The sequence below is a fragment of the Podarcis pityusensis genome (assembly GCF_964106645.2).
Source record: "Podarcis pityusensis genome assembly, chromosome: 2".
In the NCBI taxonomy this organism is placed as follows: Eukaryota; Metazoa; Chordata; class Lepidosauria; order Squamata; family Lacertidae; genus Podarcis; species Podarcis pityusensis.
The window spans coordinates 25,662,175-25,683,027 of record NC_138029.1 but is presented as its reverse complement, the minus strand read 5'-3'; the positions used below and the strand labels follow the sequence as shown (position 1 = coordinate 25,683,027).

Below are 20,853 nucleotides of genomic sequence, written 5' to 3'. Positions count from 1 at the left end.
TCCATTTACTGTATTTATTTCCCCTGATTTGAACTATAAAGTGGTGATTTTCTTGAGTCAAAATGAGAGTACTCTTAAACATGTTTTTTTTTTAGAAAAATATATATATATATGTGACACACTCTACGCAGATTATTCCATTGATGCTAGAAAACTTTCCCTTCAAAATGCCACAAGCCACTGAAGTTTCTTCTCTCCTCCCCCTCCGCTTTTTTTATATAAAAAAAGCATATGAGCATGTTGTAGTGATGTTTGGATCAGGTTAGAGATGAGGGAAATGTAATAGATGTTCTCTAAGATGCTCAAGAGTGTGAGCTGGAATTAATGTGGATCCTATTTTCATGTTCTTATTACTAAAATGTCAGTAGGCACCAGTTACATGTTTGGGAAATTCCACTGTAATTAGTTCTTCCTAGAACTTACATCTGAACTCTTTTCTCCCCCTTCCAATTGTCTGCCCTACACTCTCAAGATTATGCACACAGTGCCCTGATTCAGAGATATAAGAGCAGGCTGTAAGCATGTGAAAGTTTGTAAGTCCTCACAGTGGAAGGAACAAAACAAAACAAGTTTATTCAGACAATAACAGGAAATGCTAAGGGGCATCACTGTAGATGTAAAAGCTGTTTTGTGACATAGGAAGACTAACCTAGTACAAAAGCACTAACAGCATGCTATAAATAATGGTGCAAGCAGTATACTAGAAAGACCAGGCATCCAAAAATTAGCCAATAGAGGCACACTGTGAGCCTGTGACTTAACATGTTCATCGGACCAAGAGATGCAATGTCATGTAATTGGGGATTGGGGTAGTGTGGGGAGGACAGTTGAGCTTTCTGGATAAAAGGGGTGAAACGAAATTCAGAGGTCAAATGGTAGGCTGAGGACAGAATCCAGTGAAGAAAGGAATGGGCAGGCCATGGAAGCTGGTGAAAGGTTCAGGGAACCAAAGCGTGGAGAAAGAGATTAAGAAGATTAAGTCACAGGCTCTACTCTGACTTGTTGCATGATAAAGGCAATCAAGGGTGATATCAGGAAAGGGAGGAGCTCTGTCACAATAACTGGGTGAGGCAGAGCAAAGAGAAGAAAAACAAATAATAGCAAGTTAAGCCCAAGAGGATAACTAAGCCCAGCAGAAGAGCACTGGTACAAGGGACCACTCTCAGAAGGTCCAAGATTCTGATCTGAATCTCCTTGCTACCACAACACATCTATTGTCACCAGGTAAAGGTAAAGGGACCCCTGACCATTAGGTCCAGTCGTGGCCGACTCTGGGGTTGCGGTGCTCATCTCGCTTTACTGGCCGAGGGAGCTGGCATACAGCTTCCAGGTCATGTGGCCAGCATGACTAAGCCACTTCTGGCAAACCAGAGCAGCACATGGAAACGCCGTTTACCTTCCTGCCGGAGAGGTACCTATTTATCTACTTGCACTTTGACGTGCTTTCAAACTGCTAGGTTGGCAGGAGCAGGGACCAAACAATGGGAGCTCACCCCGTCACGGGGATTCGAACCGCCAACCTTCTGATCGGCAAGTCCTAGGCTCTGTGGTTTAACCCACAGTGCCACCCGCGTCATCAGGTACCTGTCCACAAATAGCTCAGTTGCTTAGAGTGTGGTGCTGATAATGCCATGGTTGCAAGTTCAATCCCCTTATGGGCCAGCTGCATATTCCTCTATTGCAGGGGGTTGGACTAGATGATCCACAGGGTCCCTTCCAACTCTACAATTCCACAAGTCTGTGAAATGTCACGCTTCTTCTCCGTCCTTCCACAATGGCACCTCTGCACCACTGTGGCTCTTCTCCAAGATTTCCAGTCCCCATTTCCTCTTCCTTCTCCCAGTCTACCAGCCTGTGATCCCCAAGAAGCACATGTTGTGCTTCTGTGGACCAAGTTGTTCCCAATGCAGTTTTCTCCTCTTTGGAGCACCTGCAGTTGGAGACTAGTGAGAGCAGTCCTGACTTGACATTGAAAGCTTTCTCTCCACTCAGGAGCAATCCCTTGAATGGTTTAGGAGCAGCATGTGATTCCAAGCCCCACTTTATCTGTCCCCGCACTCTCTTATCATGTGCAAAACAAATATATCATTATCATCTGCACACATGGTAGCTAACGGAGCTGAAAGAGTTACAAACCTGGACAAAATGGCATCACATAAAACGTACTCAATCCCAATTTTATTCTCCCTTGGCTTTTGGTTATTGCGGGAAGAATTAATCCATATGGGCAGTTTTCCCCAATCTCATCAGTGCAAAATTCACAAAGGTGTCTAAAACCTTAATTCCGCCCAGCTACGAAGCCTGCCGTTTCGATGAAGCCTCTTGTATCTCAGTTCTGGGGGTCCCCAATACACTCACCAGTTTGTTGGCCAAAGGGCTGCTGCATCCACCAAGTACCAGCTAGAGCTCGCTAGCTAAGGAGCCACGGCAATTACTGAAGTGGAACAAAACTGCGCTCTCCTTAATTTTCTTATTTATGTCCACACCACACCCCAGAAAGCTACAGCTCAAGCTAGCCTTTTTATCTTTGAGGTCTTGATTCTATGGGGTGCTAAGCAACCTTGGCTCCCACAGCTCATTGAGCATTTAGGACAAACAGGCTCTTCACAATAACCCTGGCAGCCATTCAGACTTGTGCTTCCGCATTAAAGTGTTAGATACTTCCAAGAAAGCAAAACAAAACTGAGAGAGACAGAGAGACAGACAGAGAAAGTTGCATGTAAAAAGGTCAGTTCAACTCTGAATCATTGTTGTGGCTTTGCTAAATCCTCCTAACTGTTTTCCTGAAAATGGGATCTTCTCCCTAAATTTGGTTCTGATGTTCTGGTTGATTTCGTATGTTTTAACTTTTGCTGGTTTTTTTTTTTTTTTTTTTTTTTTTTTGCTTCAGGTTTTGTTTTGGTTTGTTGTTGTTTATTTTAAAAAAAATGTGTATGCTTTATGCTCTCCCCCCCCCCTTCAAAACAAAACGAAACATGAATTGAGTTTTAATTGATTTTGTAGTTATGTATTTTGGGCAACACTTCAAGCATCAGCACGACAGAGGATGAGACAGACAAGTGTTTGAAATAAATAAATAAATTTGGCTCTCTAAAAATATACAACATGCCAGCCTTTTAGGAGGCAGACAATTAAAATAATCTGTGTTTGTTTTGTGTCAGGCTCTGCTTGAACATGTGACTCTCGCAAAGGAAAGTTTCAATGTTTCTACTGCTTCTGATTAAAACTGCCCTAGAACTAGTCTCCAAGACTCTTCTTACACCACAAAAGATGAAATAGGACTGGACCAGGGCCGAGCTGAATCCAGCATGCATCTCTCTCTCCTCTCTCTCTCCCTCTCTCTCTCTGGAATTTTCCCAGTGCAAAAACTCACACAAATATATGTGTCAAATTTCAGTGATCATTTGAAAGGGGGTAGTGGGATTGAAACTGATAAAAAGAAATGTATTCCCAATCAGAGCGAAGGCAGGAAGCAGTGCTTTCCTTCCGATTTGTCCCTGTGATGCCTTAGTCAAACCTGAGCAGCCATGTGCAGCTGTGACATCATGATTCTGATGCCTTGACCCCTGATTGGTTGGATCACATAGCAAGAAGATTTCAGGGGCGAGGTGAGCCAAAGTGGCATTGAACAGCAATGAACAGGAGAATGCCAAGTTTGTTGATTGAAAAAGGAGGCTTTCAGAGAACATACGAGGAGGCAGACTCCCCTTCCCCCACCAAAAACAGCCATGAAAATTTGGCACAACCCCAGACTCTACAACCGTCTGGTCTCAATGCAAACCCAGTTGTATTTTTTTGCTACACCAACACTTCCCCCTCTTCCCTTGCAAGGCACAGCTGTCCTACCAAATGAGACTTATTACAAATAGATCATGGGTCTGGTCCAATGACATCCCCATAGCCCAGTGGTTTTCAACCAGTGTGGTGTGGCACCCTGGGGTGCCTTGAATGATGGTCAGGGGTGCCACAGGCAACACTGCCCTCTGCCCCTCTTCCATCCCCTTCCTTCCTTTGATGCTCTCTCAGGTCTCTGCCTCCCAAAGGCTTGTACAGCTGTTTGTTGCAGCAGCCCTGGCTACAAGCTCCCCAGGTCACTGATGCATCTGGGGCTGGCTAGGGGGTGCTTCCCAGGCCCTTACGGGGCAGTGAGGAGACAGGGGGCAGCTCAGAGACCAGGGACAGCAGCTGCAGCTGCCCAGAGGACCCCCCAAGGAGGGGGAATTGGAGAGGAGGCCAAGGGAACACTCAACAAGGGAGAGTGTTTGAAAAGGGGTGAGGGGCTGCTGGGTCTGCAGGCAAGAGGAGACATAACTGCGTTCCTGAGCCCCACAGGGGTCAGCAGAAAGAATGCAGTTGGTTAAGGGAACCATGGACCCAAATAGGTTGAAAACCTTTGCCATAACCTATTGAATTTCAACCAGCCTAAACATTCAGAGGGACACGGGTGGCGCTGTGGATTAAACCACAGAGCCTAGGACTTGCCGATGAGAAGGCTCGAATCCCCACAACGGGGTGAGCTCCCGTTGCTCAGTCCCAGCTCCTGCCAACCTAGCAGTTCGAAAGCATGTCAAAGTGCAAGTAGATAAATAGGTACTGCTCCGGCGGGAAGGTAAACGGCATTTCTGTGCACTGCTCTGGTTCGCCAGAAGCGGCTTAGTCATGCTAGCCACATGACCCGGAAGCTGTACGCCGGCTCCCTCGGCCAATAAAGTGAGATGAGCACTGCAACCCCAGAGTTGGCCACGACTGGACCTAATGGTCAGGGGTCCCTTTACCTTTACCTTTAAACATTCAGAACAGAGATGCACTGCACACATTCACTGGTGCCATTTTCAGCGCATGGCCTTACTCTCTGTTTTGCTCTCTGCCCTGCAAGCCAAGCAGAAGATGCAGGTTTCATTTTCACAGGGCAAGCTTGCAACCAGCTTTTGGAACAGCCACACCACTTCCAGACCCAGGGAAGAGAGGTGCAAGCAAATGTCAAAGCAGTGCCCAAGATACTACTATTACTTCTTATGCAGCCCATGGGCACCCCACTGCCAGAGAGAATTTTGTAATGATGCACTAGTTTCTGCACTGATCTCCAATATCACAACTACCTGTCTGGAGAGAAATTCTTTTATCTTCCTTTCAAACTGCCGAGCATCCTCTCCCAAGGAAAATCACAGAGGAGGGGACTATATGGAACTGGCGGAAATGACTGGCAGAATCCGAGACCAGGGAGAAGAGTCGGTGGAAGAAGATTGGAAGAAATTTAAAGACTACAGAAATATTGCAAAATTAATGAATGTTAGAATGATGTTGGATTGAAGTTAAGTGGTTTTTAGCAGCAATGTTATAAAGGAATATGTAAAAATGGATTGTTAACAGGTGATAATCTAAATTTATAATATACTAAGATAAAAGATTAAGATAAAATCAAAGAGGGAAAGGAATTGCTGAACTAACTAATTGAACTGGAATACAAAAAAGGGAGGTGTGAGGAGGTCAGGGAAACAAGCAAATGAATGATAAGATATGGAAAGATTGATTTGTTTTTAACTGTTTTTACTTTGTATTTTCTTTTTTTGTTTGTTTTCTTTTACCTTTTTTCTCTTATTTTTGTAATATGCTGAAACTTTAATAAATATCTTTTTTTTAAAAAAGAAAATCACAGAGGAGGCAGGGTTGCCTGGACAAAAAGCAGTTCCCAGGGTGCCACTTTCAGCTGGTGGGTGCGTGTCACCCTCCCAACTCATGAAAGAGGTCACCCTGGAAGAGAGAGAAGACACTGCAAGAGAGAAATGGCGCCTTACAGGTCCTTCCCATCAGGGATTGGGCGAAGGGGGCTGAAGAAAGGGAATGTGTCACATGGACTGCCCAGCCGACTCTTTCTGGGCTAGATAATCATGGCTTAGGAAGAGAGGAAGGCAGTGGATATCTCAGACACAGCAGTTTTGTTTGGGAGCTAATGGAAATTGAAAGTTTTAAGGCAAAGCATAAACTATAGAAACAGTATGCATAACACACTGCTAACAGTAAACTGCTTGCATAATATGCTTGCAGTATATTTATTTATTCAAAGCATTTGTTCAATCAAAAATTTCCTGGGCAGTTTTACAGTTGCTCAGAAAAACAAAAAGAAAACAAAACCCACAAGGATTATTTTACTATACTACTCATGGTGTTAGAACTACATTTTACTTATCCGTATTTGAGTAATACAATGGCATGGGTGGGGGTGTATTTGTATATTCCTCTTGTACAGTTTCCAGTTGGGTCATCCCATTCAGACAAATTGCTGGAACATCTCAGCATGAATGTTTCCATCCCACCCCATCTGTATTCTAATGACTTACGGCTTCCCATCCTATCCATTCTGTCCTTCTGACATCTCTTCCTGCTGCTGTCCTTTCCCAAAGCTGTCACAATGGATGCAGTGTTCCACTTCGCTCTTTTCAGGGTGGCACACGCAATGCACTTTCTTCCAAGCCATAGAACTCAGCTTTCCCAGGCAAGAAAGAAGTGCAAAATTTAAGGAGAAGCATTCACCATGAAGAAAATCTCAATTACTTGTCCTGAACTGATGCTGAAACCCCTTGTCCTTATCTGACTCTTCATCCATCTGTCATTTTAATATTTCTGAACACATTCTCAATGAGGTCTGATTAATATATTTCTGCCAAAAAAAGTTCCTGCATTTCTTGGCAACACAATGTTCAGAGAAAGTCTAACAAACAATGTTCTCATAAGTTTTAGCTAGATTCTATTACAGTACAGTGGTACCTCGGGTTACATATGCTTCAGGTTACAGACTCCGCTAACCCAGAAATAGTACCTTGGGTTAAGAACTTTACTTCAGGATGAGAACAGAAATCGTGCTCTGGCGGCGCGGTGGCAGCAGGAGGCCCCATTAGCTAAAGTGGTGCTTCTGGTTAAGAACAGTTTCAGGTTAAGAACGGACCTCCAGAATGAATTAGCTACTTAACCCAAGGTACCACTGTATGTTGGTTTCACCTGCAAAATATACACAGGTATGTCCACATATTCCTTTGTCACATGCTGGGATCCAGCTACTTAGCATTTTACTCAGCCTCAAAGGTAAGAGAAGGAAAGAACAGCAAATCTTTTTCTCAATGGTACTGCTAGGATTGGTCAAATGATACTGTACCATGTCCACAGTTGCTGAACCGAGATCTTTTATATTACTTAAGCAATTGCTCTGCATGATATTAAACTAAGAATTTGCTTCAAAGTTTCATCTCTTAACCCCCAATGGCAAAATAAATCATTTTACATTAATTCGCATAGCGGAGCCTGGAGCCTTAAGTATACACATGCATTTCACAGTCTGAAAGGTCATAAAACTTTTCTTTCTTTTTTTACCATCAAACACTGTGCAGCTGAAGGTTTGTTCAAAATGCTAAACTGTTTTCATTCTTCGTTTGCAAATGTGCAAGCCAAATGCTCTGTAAGTTCCACGGTTACAGATCAGGTTCTGTTCGCTTTGATTCTTGTTTAATGTGCTGAGTATTCGTAACATTTTCCATAGAGAGTGATGTCAGCCTTGTTATGTCTATGCTTAGCAGTTCTGTGTGGAACTACAGGTGATACACTGGAGTTTTGTAGGTAACATTTCTTGAATACATGACGGTGTTCAGTACAGTGGTACCTTGGTTCTCAAATGCCTTGGTACTCAAACAACTTGGAACCCAAACACTGCAAACCCGGAAGCAAGTGTCCCGGTTTGCGAACCTTTTTCAGAAGTCAAATGTGCTCCGTTTTGAGGTTACGCTTCCAATTTGAGTGCCACACTTCTGTTTGGAGTGTTACGCTGAGCTCTGTCTGTTTCTGCTATTTATTTTGCGTTTTAGTTTTTGCGGCTCTCTTTTTTTTGTGACTCTGTGGAACCCAGTTCAGCTACTGATTGACTGATTGTGTGACTGCAGTACATTGTTTATTGCTTTCATTTTATGGATCAATGGTCTCGTTAGATAGTAAAACCCATGTTTAATTGCTGTTTTACAGGTTGTTTTTAAAAATTTGGAATGGATTAATCCATTTTGCATTACTTTCTATGGGAAAGCACCCCTTGGTTTTGGAACGCTTTGGTTTTGGAATGGATTTCTGGAACGGATTAAGTTTGAGAACCAAGGTACTGCTGTAATAACTACCTTCACTTTCCATTCTAGAAACATTTCTCTGCTTTTTCTGCAGAGGCATGTGAGTGGCATAGTAGTTTCTAAAGCCTGCCAATATCACCTTTATAATATCATGCTCTATATGTTTACAAATACATAGAGAGGGCAGCATTGGATTGAGACTATGATTCATTTCATGGGGATGGTCACACTTTGACTGCAATCCTATACATGTTTACATATCTCTCGCTTGGACTACTGCAATGCGCTCTACGTTGGGATACCTTTGAAGGTGACCTGGAAACTACAACTAATCCAGAATGTGGCAGCTAGACTGGTGACTCGGTGGGTGCAATCGCCGAGACCACATAACACCAGTCTTGAAAGACCTACACTGGCTCCCAGTACATTTCTGGGCACAATTCAAAGTGTTGGCGCTGACCTTTAAAGTCCTAAATGGCCTCAATCCAATATACCTGAAGGAGCGTCTCCACCCCCATCGTTCTGCCCGGAAACTGAGGTCCAGCTCTGAGGGCCTTCTGGCGGTTCCCTCGCTGCGAGAAGCCAAGTTACAGGGAACCAGGCAGAGGGCCTTCTTGGTAGTGGCACCTGCCCTTGGTAGTGGCACCCTCCCATCAGATGTCGAAGAAATAAACAACTACCAGACTTTTAGAAGACATCTGAAGGCAGCCCTGTTTAGGGAAGCTTTTAATGTTTAACAGACTATTGCATTTTAATATTTTGTTGGAAGCCGCCCAGAGTGGCTGGGGAAACCCAGCCAGATGGGTGGGATATAAATAAATAATAATAATAATAATAATAATAATAATAATAATAATTAATTATTAATTATTATTATTAATAATTATTATTAATTATTATTATTAATTATTATTATTATTATTATTATTATATTGTAGTTTAATGGGACTTAATCCTAAACAAACAGGCACGCATAGGATTGTGCTCCATCAATATTATGGAATTCTTGCCTGGCTCCACAGCCAGTGAGATGTGGCAGTTGGCTCTTGGCCAGGAAGACCTGGATTCAAATCCCTGCATTGAGTGACCTTGATCCTTTCAATATCTCTCTCAGCCTAACCTACCTCAAGCAAAGTTTATTGTGAGGGCATGTGGAAATGTAATAATTGTATATGTACACAGCCTTGAGCTGCCTGGAGAGAGAGAAAAGTAAGATACCCATGTAATAATTAATAATGCCAATTTATTTCTTTAAAAAAACAATCTCTTTGCTGAGCCCTGCGGTATATAATTGTTGGCTTTATAGTGAGCAAATAGGAGGTGACCTACTCAGCTGCTCCACCCCTAATTAATTTTGGATTGAAATAGGTTTGCTTTATAGTGTTGTTATGTCAGTCAGAGTCTCTCTTTATTCCCCCAAGGCAAACATGATGAAATGAGTGAGCAGATCTTATCGCAAAGGACTTTAGCTGGGATATCTAAATAAAGCATTAGAAATAACAGGCTCAAGAAAAATCAGTCTAAACCGGCCTTGAAGTGGTTTTATTGCCATTAAGCAACTCCTGAAGAATGTTTTGGGAAACAAAAAGTTTCTTGGCCTTCCTTATAGATACAGTTCATCTCTGAGAAGTTAATGTGTTACAGCCTAATGTTTTACAGTCTATACAATTTATTACAGATTAACAGTTTTAAAGTGTTTTGCTGGAACGCAGTCCCACCAAAGTGAGATGAATTTATGTCAGGAGTACACCTTTAAGAATATATATTTTTTTAACTCTTATGTGCTGTATGTGAATGGAAGAATCTCTAGACTGTCTTGAAATGGTCTTCCTGTTTTGTTTCGTTTTTTTAAAGAAAGACTGGGCCTACAACAATCCAACACATCCAATGTCCACCCAAGATTATCATGTCATTCACCCGGTTTGAATGGACTAGACACTGAGTCATAAAATGATCTTTCCACATGTCTCAGGTGTCCAGTTCAGCAGCCTAACTCAGGTATTCCACAGCCAGGTCACAAAAAAAATATTGAGGCTTTTCATACATGCAGCCAGCTTCCATAGGATCTTCTCCTGGCTGTCCCTGAGTGCATGGATGATCTTTGGCTCCAAACCTTGTCTTCTCTGGGCTATGATGCTCCTGGTAGCAGAGATTAAGAATTTGCTGGGACCCCAAAACCAGCAAATGGCCTACTCCCCCAAGGACCCACCACTGCTCTTACTTGGAATGGAGAACTCAAGAAGATTCAGGAAGAACTTTCTGACATGGAGAGCTGTTCGACAGTGGAACGACCTCCCCCAGGAGATTGTGGGCTCTCCTGCCTTGGAGGTTTCCAAGCAGAGGTTGGCTGGGCATCTGTCATGGATGCTTGAGTTGAGATTCCTGCATTGCAGGGGGTTGGATTAGATGACCCTTCCAACTCTACAATTCTATGATAGGTCATAATAGTGTGTTGAAAAACCTCTCTTATTTTAAGTTAACAGGGCACACTGGGATTACTTTGTTTGAATGGCCCCTATATCCTGGCACCAGAAGTCCTTGATGTTTCTACTACAACTGATCACATGTAGGCAATAAACGGAAGCTGTCTGTGGCTCAGTTCATGAAGGTAATCAGAGCCACCCCAAATTATGAACTTAGTCTCTTTGCTGCTTCTGTCTCATGCTTAAATGTGCAGTCCTAGCTAGTGCTGAGGCAAAGACTTCATCAGAAACGTTCGGGAGTCTTACCTACATATATACTTATATCATTAATTAAGATCTCACTAGGTAGGAGAAAGGGACATGGGTGGCACTGTGGGTTAAACCACAGAGCCTAGGGCTTGCCAACCAGAAGGTCGGTGGTTCAAATACCCGCGACGGGGTGAGCTCCCGTTGCTTGGTCCCCTGCTCCTGCCCACCTAGCAGTTTGAAAGCCCGTCAAGTAGATAAATAGGTACCGCTCTGGCGGGAAGGTAAACGACGCTTCCATGCACTGCTCTGCTTTGGCAGAAGCAGCTTAGTCATGCTGGCCACATGACGCAGAAGCTGTACACCAGCTACCTCGGCCAATAAAGTGAGATGAGCGCCGCAACCCCAGAGTCGTCGGTGACTGGACCTAACAGTCAGGGGGCCCTTTACCTTTAGGTGGGAGAAATTGACTGCTGAATTTACATAATAACAGTGAGAAGGCATAGCTCCCCTTTCTATGTCCTCAAAGTGAAGGATCACTTCTAGAATGACTGAATATTTTATTTAGTTTTATAGAAACCATATTGAAACATGGCTTGTAGGTTTTGTTTGGCAAGCTGGATCAGATACCACTGGCAGATTTGAAAAGGCTATGTGCTTCAGAAACAGAGTGTGTTGAGAGTATCAAGTGGTCTATCGCCATGGAAGGACTAAGTAGAGAACACAAGGAGCTCTTGTAGCACTTGAATCTCTCTGCTTCAGAAGACAACTGTCGTGTTTATTGGAGTTTGCACTCTGTGCAGGAAGCACAGATAAGAGAAAACAATTTGGAAAAGGGCCAGCAATGTTATAAGAAGTGAAAAACAAGCTGCAGGCGGTGACGTCACAAAGCATCCTGAGGAAAACAGAAAAGGGGGGATCTTGGCTTCCAACAAATACTAAATGGATGAAGTTATCTTGCAACTCATTGTTAGCAAACATTCCTTAAGGGAACAGACATCTCTATGCTTCTTTGCAAGCCAACCTGCAAAGTGCATCAGCACAAGTGTCAACAAGTGAGCAACAGGTTGACGTTATTATGACCCATTATGTCCCAATGACAGCCGCTGAAACTTTGGGTGTTTTTCAAACCAGGAACTCGGATCTCTTTGTTCTTACCCATCAAAATCTATTATGAGGGCATTCTTCCAATCACACACCCTGAACTGTTTATGAATTCTTCACTAACTTCCAAGTACACTTCCCATTCAATAAAAAAGAAAAAAATGGCCATTGTCTAGCTCACTGGTACTTTTTCTTAATGGCAGAATGAGTCAAAGGAAAGAGCAAAGATTCCTGGGCAAGGATGGAGCTGTACTGCCCACAAAAGGGGTGGGCAGGGGATGCTTGCTCTAGAGACATGGAAAAACCAATAAGCCAGCTGTAAAAGAAGGCAAAAAGGCTTAATTGTCTCAATGAGACTTGTTACAAGTTGAAAGTATCTTTCTTTGATGATTAGACCAATGGTTTATTCAAAACCTAATAAGATGTTAGTTAATTTAACTTTATTATTTGTCCTTTGCTTTGACCTGACCTGGATGTACTGTACTGCAAAACTAAGGTTTGGTGTATAACCTCGGCCAGCATAAGTTGTAGTAGGGAGTTGTAGTTGAGCAAAATATGAAGGGCCACAGGTTCCTCCCCCTCCCATGTAAAGATTAATCATCTCTCAGTACAAAGATTTCAGGCCATGGCACATTATGTACTCTAGTGATATGCTATGGTCTGCTATTGATGTTTGAGGGGGTCTTGCATGCCAGAGAGGTCTGACTATATCCCACCTGCAATTGGCTATAATGCAGAGGCTCAGTCCCCAAAATCCCCATTTAGGGCAAGCTGTGGGGCTGTTTTTGCCACTCTGTAGTACTGGACCCTACAATTCAGCTTTCATAAACATTGGTTGGAGTCCATTGTCCTCATCCATAACTCCAGCTATTAGGTATTCTGGCTTGACTTAAAACCAAGTCCAAAAGCAGTCATTCATTATAAATTATTTTACCAAACACTTTGCGTCCCATTAAGAATTGCCACCCTTACAGAAATAGCATTGTCCCATCAGGAGAGACTCTATAAACCACTGGCAGCTGCTCTGGCACTGTTATTTTTCATAGTAATTAAAATACTTAGAGCTGTTGCAACACATGTACAACCGCATTCCACAAGTTGCTCAAAAGGTTCCAATTCCATTTTGGATTATTGCTATGGAAACTGCGCCACCCTTTTGCTCCCACATAAATAAAATGAGAGACAGTCCAAATATTGCATTGAAAAGAACATTTATTCATGAACTGTCTGGAGGGGAGGAATGAATAGAGAACAGCTGCCTCGTACCCTTTCCTCTAACACAAAAAAAATATGGAGGACCCTCTTACATTAACCTAAAGTCTAAAACAAACAGGCAGAATACTGTTTTCATACTTTGATCTGTGAAACAACTTATCATGGAATAAATGGATAGCCAATCAGAAAGCTTGGCTTTGAAAAGAACTAGTTGAGATTCATGAAACTGCAGAAAAATCAGTCTGGTTTTCATCGAGAGCAAAAAGCAGCAGAATGAAGATGAAGTGTTGCCCAGGTGTGAAAGGAACTGAATAGTTTCTCCGTTATAGGCACCATGAAAGTCAAGATGATTTAATGCATGGTGCCTTGTAGCAACTAGAGAAACCATCAGATGTTTGAAATAAAAATATAATCAAACAACCAGTACAGGCCAGCCTAGTAGAGGTCCTAGTGTTGATTTTCTGATGTCAAAATTCACAGTGGGATGGAATAAGAGCACTGTAAAAATTTATGTGTGTTTATTTCTATCATGTAGGCCTGATGCAATTGCTTAAACGCCACAATCAATTTGCCACAGGACCATTTTTGTTTGTCTGTTGTTGTTTTTTCATTTGGCTAAAAGAGCTACCGTTCTAGAATTTACAACTAATAAATGCCTCTCTTTCTATTGACTTGTATACACTTTATGAATATTCACAAGAAATTACTGTGTTGGTCACCAGACAAACAAGGACATTTAGAACATGACATGAGAAAAGTCAAGAAGAGAGGGAGATGTTGAATAAAGAGTGTTCAAACCCATGCACAGCATTGTGCAAAACAGGTGGAAATACTCTCCACAATTTGCGTGTCGAGGTCCCCCAAGCCACCCCTAAAAAATTCACAATTCACACATAATTTTTGTTTAAGGTTTTTGGCATAATTTTGGCCACAACTTTATTAAAAAACATAAATGTGAGAGGTTGCTTAGGCATTGGTTGTGACTATCTGTCCCCATGCCCAGGGACAGAACTGATCTCCGAATTCCAGCGAAAGCCAGTAAGGGAAAACAATATTGGGGAGAGCATGGAGCCGGGCACCAGACCCTCGTCCCCCCTCCCCCCGCATGTTCCCGGGGGCTTGCACGGCCCTAAGCCCCATTCAGGGGTATGGACAAAAGAATGACAAGCCCCTGGATTCCTTTAACAGAATTCCCTTTCCGCAGCAGCATTGGAGGGGCAGGCACCGCCAATCCTTACCCCTCCACCAACCAATTTTTTTAACCAATGCCTAACCGCAACCTTACAAGTTGTGACGATTTGCTACGCAGTAGGCAAAAAACAAATGGCACCAGCCAATCAGCCAAATGGACAAAATTCCTACCAGGCCCCTGCCCCAAAAGCAGATGACCCCATGACAGGCATAGCAAGGTCAACGCAATAGCCCTAGATTAGGGAGGGTGGGCGGGTGATCCGATGCACACAGCAAAAGAGCCCAGTCAGTGCTGCATGACTTGATTTTATAACCTTTGGTCCGTCCTCCTAAATGGCAACACCAAAATTTGCCCAGTAACCCAACCGCCCAATCACTGCAGATGGTCATCCATACTAACCCACCCAGCAACAGAGGGGTGGCCTGTCAGACCCCACCGCAACACGTGCTCTCTATGAAGGAGAACACGCTTTCCACGACACCAGTAGATTCAGCAGCAAGCAGGTTTTGCGTGTCCGATAGTTCACAACTATATCTAAAACCGGTAAGCATTCTAAATATACTTTCTGAGAGGTGTGTATATGTTGTACTTCTGCTCAACAGCTGAGAAAAGTTAAACAGCACTGGATACAAACTAAGCGCTCAGTGCTATTTTTTACTAATCTAATTTAAACTGTTTGTTCACACAACAGCCAATTCACCCTACAACCTGAAAAGGAAAACTCAATTTCTCAACAATATAAGGTGCATATGTTTCTGTAGCATAGAATCATAGAATCATAGAATCATAGAGTTGGAAGAGACCACAAGGGCCATCGAGTCCAACCCCCTGCCAAGCAGGAAACACCATCAGAGCACTCCTGACATATGGTTGTCAAGCTTCTGCTTAAAGACCTCCAAAATAGAATCATAGAATCATAGAGTTGGAAGAGACCACAAGGGATGCAATAACTAAATGCCACAATAAATGTGTTCATCTTTAAAGTGCCACATTAACTTTTTTTAAAAAAAACACCCAGACTAAAATGGCTGCCTCTTTTGCATTTGCCATTCATGAATGCCTATCCTATTTATCTATTTGCAAATTACATGGATTCATTTTGCAAAAATCACAGCCTAGGCTGTTTACATCTTTTAAGCTTCCTCTTTCTAATGGCACGCTGTGTAAATGTCTTCAGGAAATATAGAGAAAGTACAGCCTTTCCAGATTCCCGAGAAACGTTTCACTTGCAAAGGGTAAGTATTTAACACTGTGACACAAATTCAAACAGCTTTAATGCCACATTCACTGTATTTACAGAAACAATAAAATAATTACTTGTAAGAAGAGAAACTGAATGTTACCTGCTGCAGCCCGCGTATGGGAATTCATAGCCCTGGTCTCTGGCATGACAAACTAATTTTCCCCCCTTGTATTTTGCTAGTAGGTACAATCCCTCCCTCTTTCATATTGTTAAACAAACATCACATGCCTGGAAACACTCTGAAAGTATTCATGTAAAAATGATCTGTTCAAGGAGTAGACTTGAAGAGCACCAGTGTGGTCAGCAGGTGAACCCTACAGCTGGGTTCAGATACCTGATGAGTAATAGCCTTGAAGCAGTTAGCCTAATTTTCCCTTCCGCACAATGGAAATAATAACAACAACCTCCGGAGCAAGGAAAATGATAAAGAGACCTAGGCCACCTTAAAAACGTGCAACTCCATTGGAGCGCAGACTCAGTTTTATTCATTGCTGCAGTTCAGGTAGCTGAAAGGAAGAAGATACATCACCCACTTGCTTAAGTGAAATGCTGCTACATAAAAACAAGAAGGAAAGCTGGTGACACAAGTTTCAGAACAAGGAAACTATATCATGAAAAAGGTCAGATTACTGTTTAGAGGCACTTTGCATAAGCCAGAGCCCAGAAGTCAGTCCTCCCCCCCCCCCCGCCCCCACCGTGCTCTGCTGCCAGTGTCTATAGCACATGGAATAATAATATATTAACCTTCTGACTTTTCTCTGATGACTAGAGGGACATTCTATTCAATAATAATAATAATAATAATAATAATAATAATAATAATACCCCCGCCCATCTGACTAGGTTGCCCCAGCCACTCTGGGTGGCTTCCAACATATCTAAAAACATAATTAAACATTAAAAAACTTCTCTAGACAGAGCTGCCTTCAGATGTCTTCTAAAGGTTGTACAGTCATACCTCATGTTACGTTTGCTTCAGGTTGCGCATTTTCAGGTTGCGTCCCACGGTGACCCGGAAGTACCAGAAAGGGTTACTTCCAGGTTTTGCCACTTGCGCTTGCACAGATGCGCAAAATGATGTCACACGCATGCGCAGAAGTGGCAAATCGCGACCCGTGCACACGCAGACACAGATTGCGTTCTGCTCATGTTGCAAACGGGCCTCCGGAATGGATCCCATTCACAACCAGAGGTACCACTTTATAGTTATTTATTTCCTTGTTTCAGGGATCACATAACACTATACCCTCCAACATTTCTCCGATGAAAATAGGGACTTATTAAGGAAAAGCGGGACAGTCCAGGATCAAATCAGAAACCAAGATGGCTTCTGTAAATCCGGGACAGTCCCCCAGAAATGGGGGCACTTGGAGGATCTCCCAGTTGTAGTGGAAATGTATCACCTCCCCATAGAGCCTCTAGCCATGTCAAGCAGCAGCCATTTGACATTGTTATAACCAAAGGTTAGGGGTACAAAATGGAGGGAGGTCTGGCATGTGCTCCTCTGGGGTGAGCACTGACCTGGTGGAGCCAAAGGGCTCTAGTCAAGTTCACATACCCAAGGGTTGTGTGGCAAGGAGGACAAATTCTTCCCAGTCGTTTGTTGCAGAGCCACAGGATGAGCTTGTAAATGTGCCCAGAAGTTGGGAGAGAGCTGATCCCTCTTGCCTTAGGAAACTTCACTGCCTGTGCTCTCTTTTTATTTGGTTAATTGGGCTGATCTATTGCTTGCAACTTTCCTATTCTATTCTATTTTGTGTTGTGACGTGGGGTTTGTGATTTCAGCTCTCCTGATATAACATGCTGGAGACAGTTCTCTAGTAACACTTCTTTATTAAAGCACAAGGCTAAAGACTGGGGAGAGGAAAGCTACATTTATAGGGACAGGGAACTAGCAAGAAAGGATACATTTTGGAGGGAACAATATCAGGCAATCGCAGTCCTGCCTTTTGGAGGGAACCAATAAGACAGAGGATCCAAATACAGCAGCTTAAATGAACCAATAGTAGCTGTACCCTCTAGAACCAAAAGGCAGTTACTTTACCCTAATGCAAATACAGACAATAATAATACAGATATAAAATCCTTTGACTCAATACACAACACCCCTTCCCCCCTAGTGAGCACAGCAGACGTAATCTCTCAGGTACTGTGGGGGCCTACAACTTCTACTTGATCTCCTGACAACAGGTGTTGCAGGTTCAGGATTGGGTGTTACCTGTGGTAGAGGGGCTGCTCTAGGGGTTTCGTCAGGAACAGATGGAGTCCCCGACATCTCAGGGTCCCCTATCTGTACCTCGTCATCGTGAGGACTAGCAGACCCTGGTTCATTTGTTAAAGCCCCTGGTGATTGCACCTTTGGGCCATTTTCACTCTGGTCTTGTGGCTCTGCGTCGTTAGCCTGGGATGAATTATCTGGCTCCTCCCTGCTGAGCGCCCGGCGCCTCAGCTGATCTATATGTCTCTTCCACACTTGCCCATTTTCCAAGGTCACATAATAGGACACAGGTCCACTAGCCCGGGTGACCACACCAGCCACCCACCGCGAACCTCATGAATAGTTCCTCACCCAGACCAGATCTTCAGGGGCGAGATACCTTGTTGTGTCAGTCTCAGCCTGGGGGGTTGCTCTTGAATTATGGTTTGGCATTTTATCCGGGTGGACATAATCCAGCACCGTTACCAGTCTCCTACCCAAGAGCAGCTCAGCTGGCGACTTGCCCGTTGCGGTACACGGCGTCGCATGCTGCAAAAATAACATTCGCGCGATGCGAGCTGACCAGTTACCCTCCATTAAGCGCGCAATGGATTCTTTGGCTGTTCTTACCATGCGCTCAGCCTGCCCATTGGAGGATGGGTGAAAGGGCGCGGATGTTACCCCTCTTATGAAGTTATCAGCCAAGAATGCCCTGAATTCTTGGGATACAAAAGCTGCCCCATTATCTGATACAATGGTCTCAGGTAACCCGTGGGTTGCAAACAGCTGCCTCAACACCTTGATGACGGCAGCTGATGCCATGCTAGGGACCATCGCCACTTCTAACCATTTGGAATATGCATCAACGATAACCAAAAAGACCTTTCCTTGGAATGGCCCAGCAAAATCTAAGTGCAGCCGGCTCCAGGGAGATCTGGACTGCTCCCACCAGTGGACTGGTGCTCTGGCCACTTCTGGCCGCACCTCTTGGCATGCCTTGCATGTTCGTACCCATTGTTCTATGTTCTGGTCCATTCCAGGCCACCACACATAACATCGGGCTAGCGACTTCATCCTGACCATTCCCGGGTGTCCCATGTGAAGCGTCTCAAGAACCCTGTTTCTCAGTGGTGCTGGAATGATGACCCTATCTCCCCACAGGAGACAACCCTTATGCATGGACAACTCGTGCTGCCTAGTCGCATAAGGCCTGAATTTGTCTTCATGCGGACCACCTGGCCACCCCCTCCCCACCCAAGTGAGCACACGGGAGAGAACAGCATCTTTCCTCGTTTTCTCAGCTATATCAGTAGCCGTTACAGGAGCCCCCGGAAGTGTTTCCAGCATCATTATGTGCTCCGCTGGAGCAGGATCCTCAGTGCTCCCGCCAGGAAGGGGCAATCGACTCAGCGCATCCGCGTGGCACAACCGTTTCCCCGGCACATGGGTCAAGGTGTACTGGAACCCGTTCAGGAATATAGACCAACGTAACATTCTGGGGGAGAGAATTTGTGGCGTTTGTTTGTTCGGGTTGAACAACCCTAACAGTGGCTTGTGGTCCGTTTCAATGTAGAAATGGCGACCGTACACATAATCATGGAACTTTTTGATTCCTGCCACAATTGCAAGCGCCTCTTTGTCAATTTGAGCATAGTTGCGCTCCGTGGGCGACAACGTACGGGAATAGAAAGAGATGGGCTTTTCCGACCCATCCAGTTCCCTATGACTTAGCACCGCCCCCAGGCCGTATTGAGAGGCATCACATGCCAGGACCAGAGGCTTTGACTCGTCATAATGAGCAAGGACACTCCTGCTACTCAGCATTCCTCGCAAGGAGTCAAAAGCCTTCTGCTGTCCCTGCCCCCATCGCCACACAGTCTTTTTCTGCAACAGTCTATGTAATGGTTCAGCTACCGAAGCTTTCTGGGGTAAGAACGAATGATAAAAGTTAATAAGTCCCAGGAATGACTGCAACTCCGTCTTGTTCTGTGGTCGTGGCGCCTCGATGATGGCCTTAATCTTAGCATTTGTGGGGTGGATGCCTGATGCATCAATTTTAAACCCCAAGAAATCCACAGTTGGCACCCCAAAACTGCATTTTTCCTTTTTCAGTTGCAACCCCACCTCCTTGAACTTGAGCAACACTGCACGAACACGCGCAACCAGTTCCTGTGGGTCTTTTCCAGCAATCAAAACGTCATCAAAAAATGGCAAGACCCCCGGCAGACCTCTTAACAGGTGTTCCATGAGCCCTTGAAAAATCCCTGGGGCCACACAAACTCCAGATTGTAATCTGTTAACTCTGAACGCCCCTTTATGTGTGACAATAGTCTGTGCTTCCGCTGATTGTGGGGTTACTGGCAGCTGTTGGTAAGCTTGTGCCAGGTCAATTTTGGCGAACACCTTGCCCCCAGCCAGTTTAGCCAACAGATGTGATACGACTGGAATGGGGTATGAGTTTCCCCTGAGTGCCTTATTGATAGTACATTTGTAATCTGCACAGATCCTGACTTCCCCATTTGCTTTAAGGGGCGTGACGATTGGAGTCTCCCACTTAGCAGAGTCCACGGGTGAGAGAACTCCCTGCTTGACCAATTTCTCCAGCTCTGCTTCGATCTTGGGTTGCAGTGCAAATGGCACTCGCCTTGGTTTGAGTCGGATTGGGGCCACCCCAGGGTCCAACTCGAAGTCAACTGGGGGCCCTTTATAACAACCCAGTTTTCCATTAAAGAGACCAGCAAATTCTTTGCATAATGCCTCGCTCATCTCAGGGCAGGTTTGGATTGAATTAAGCCCTGATATACTCAGTCCTAGGGCGGGGAACCAGTCAGTGCCCAGGAGACTGGGGCGACTGCCCTTCGCAATCACCAGTTTGAGTAAAGCCTGTTTGTCCCGGAACTGTACTCTCACGGCACACATTCCCATAACATGGATGCAGCCCGCTGAGTATGACTGCAAGGTTGCCGGGAAGGGTTCCAGAGGGGGCAACTTACCCCTGGGGAAGAATGTCCTCGCGGTCTGGTCCGACACGATAGTGAATCCAGATCCGGAGTCCACCTCCATGTCGCACTGCTGACCCTCAATCTTCACCTTGACGTGTGCCTTGCCTTGTGCTGGAAACTGCACGACCC

The 20,853-nt window shown here is 44.3% G+C and overlaps 1 protein-coding gene across 3 annotated transcripts in view; it reads right to left on the bottom strand.

Annotated features, from left to right (window-relative positions):
- KCNJ16 (potassium inwardly rectifying channel subfamily J member 16) overlaps positions 1 to 20,853 on the bottom strand; it is a 55,342-nt gene that overhangs the window by 14,055 nt on the left and 20,434 nt on the right. The window contains exon 1 of one of the 3 annotated variants that reach the window (XM_080994823.1): positions 15,626 to 15,646. The exons of 1 other annotated variant lie outside the window; for it this stretch is intronic. The gene's annotated coding sequence lies outside the window, so the exon portion shown is untranslated. Of the gene's footprint in view, positions 1 to 2,358; positions 2,521 to 15,625; positions 15,647 to 20,853 lie in introns of those variants that run through there. One more of the 3 variants, XM_080994821.1, reaches the window with a different exon arrangement.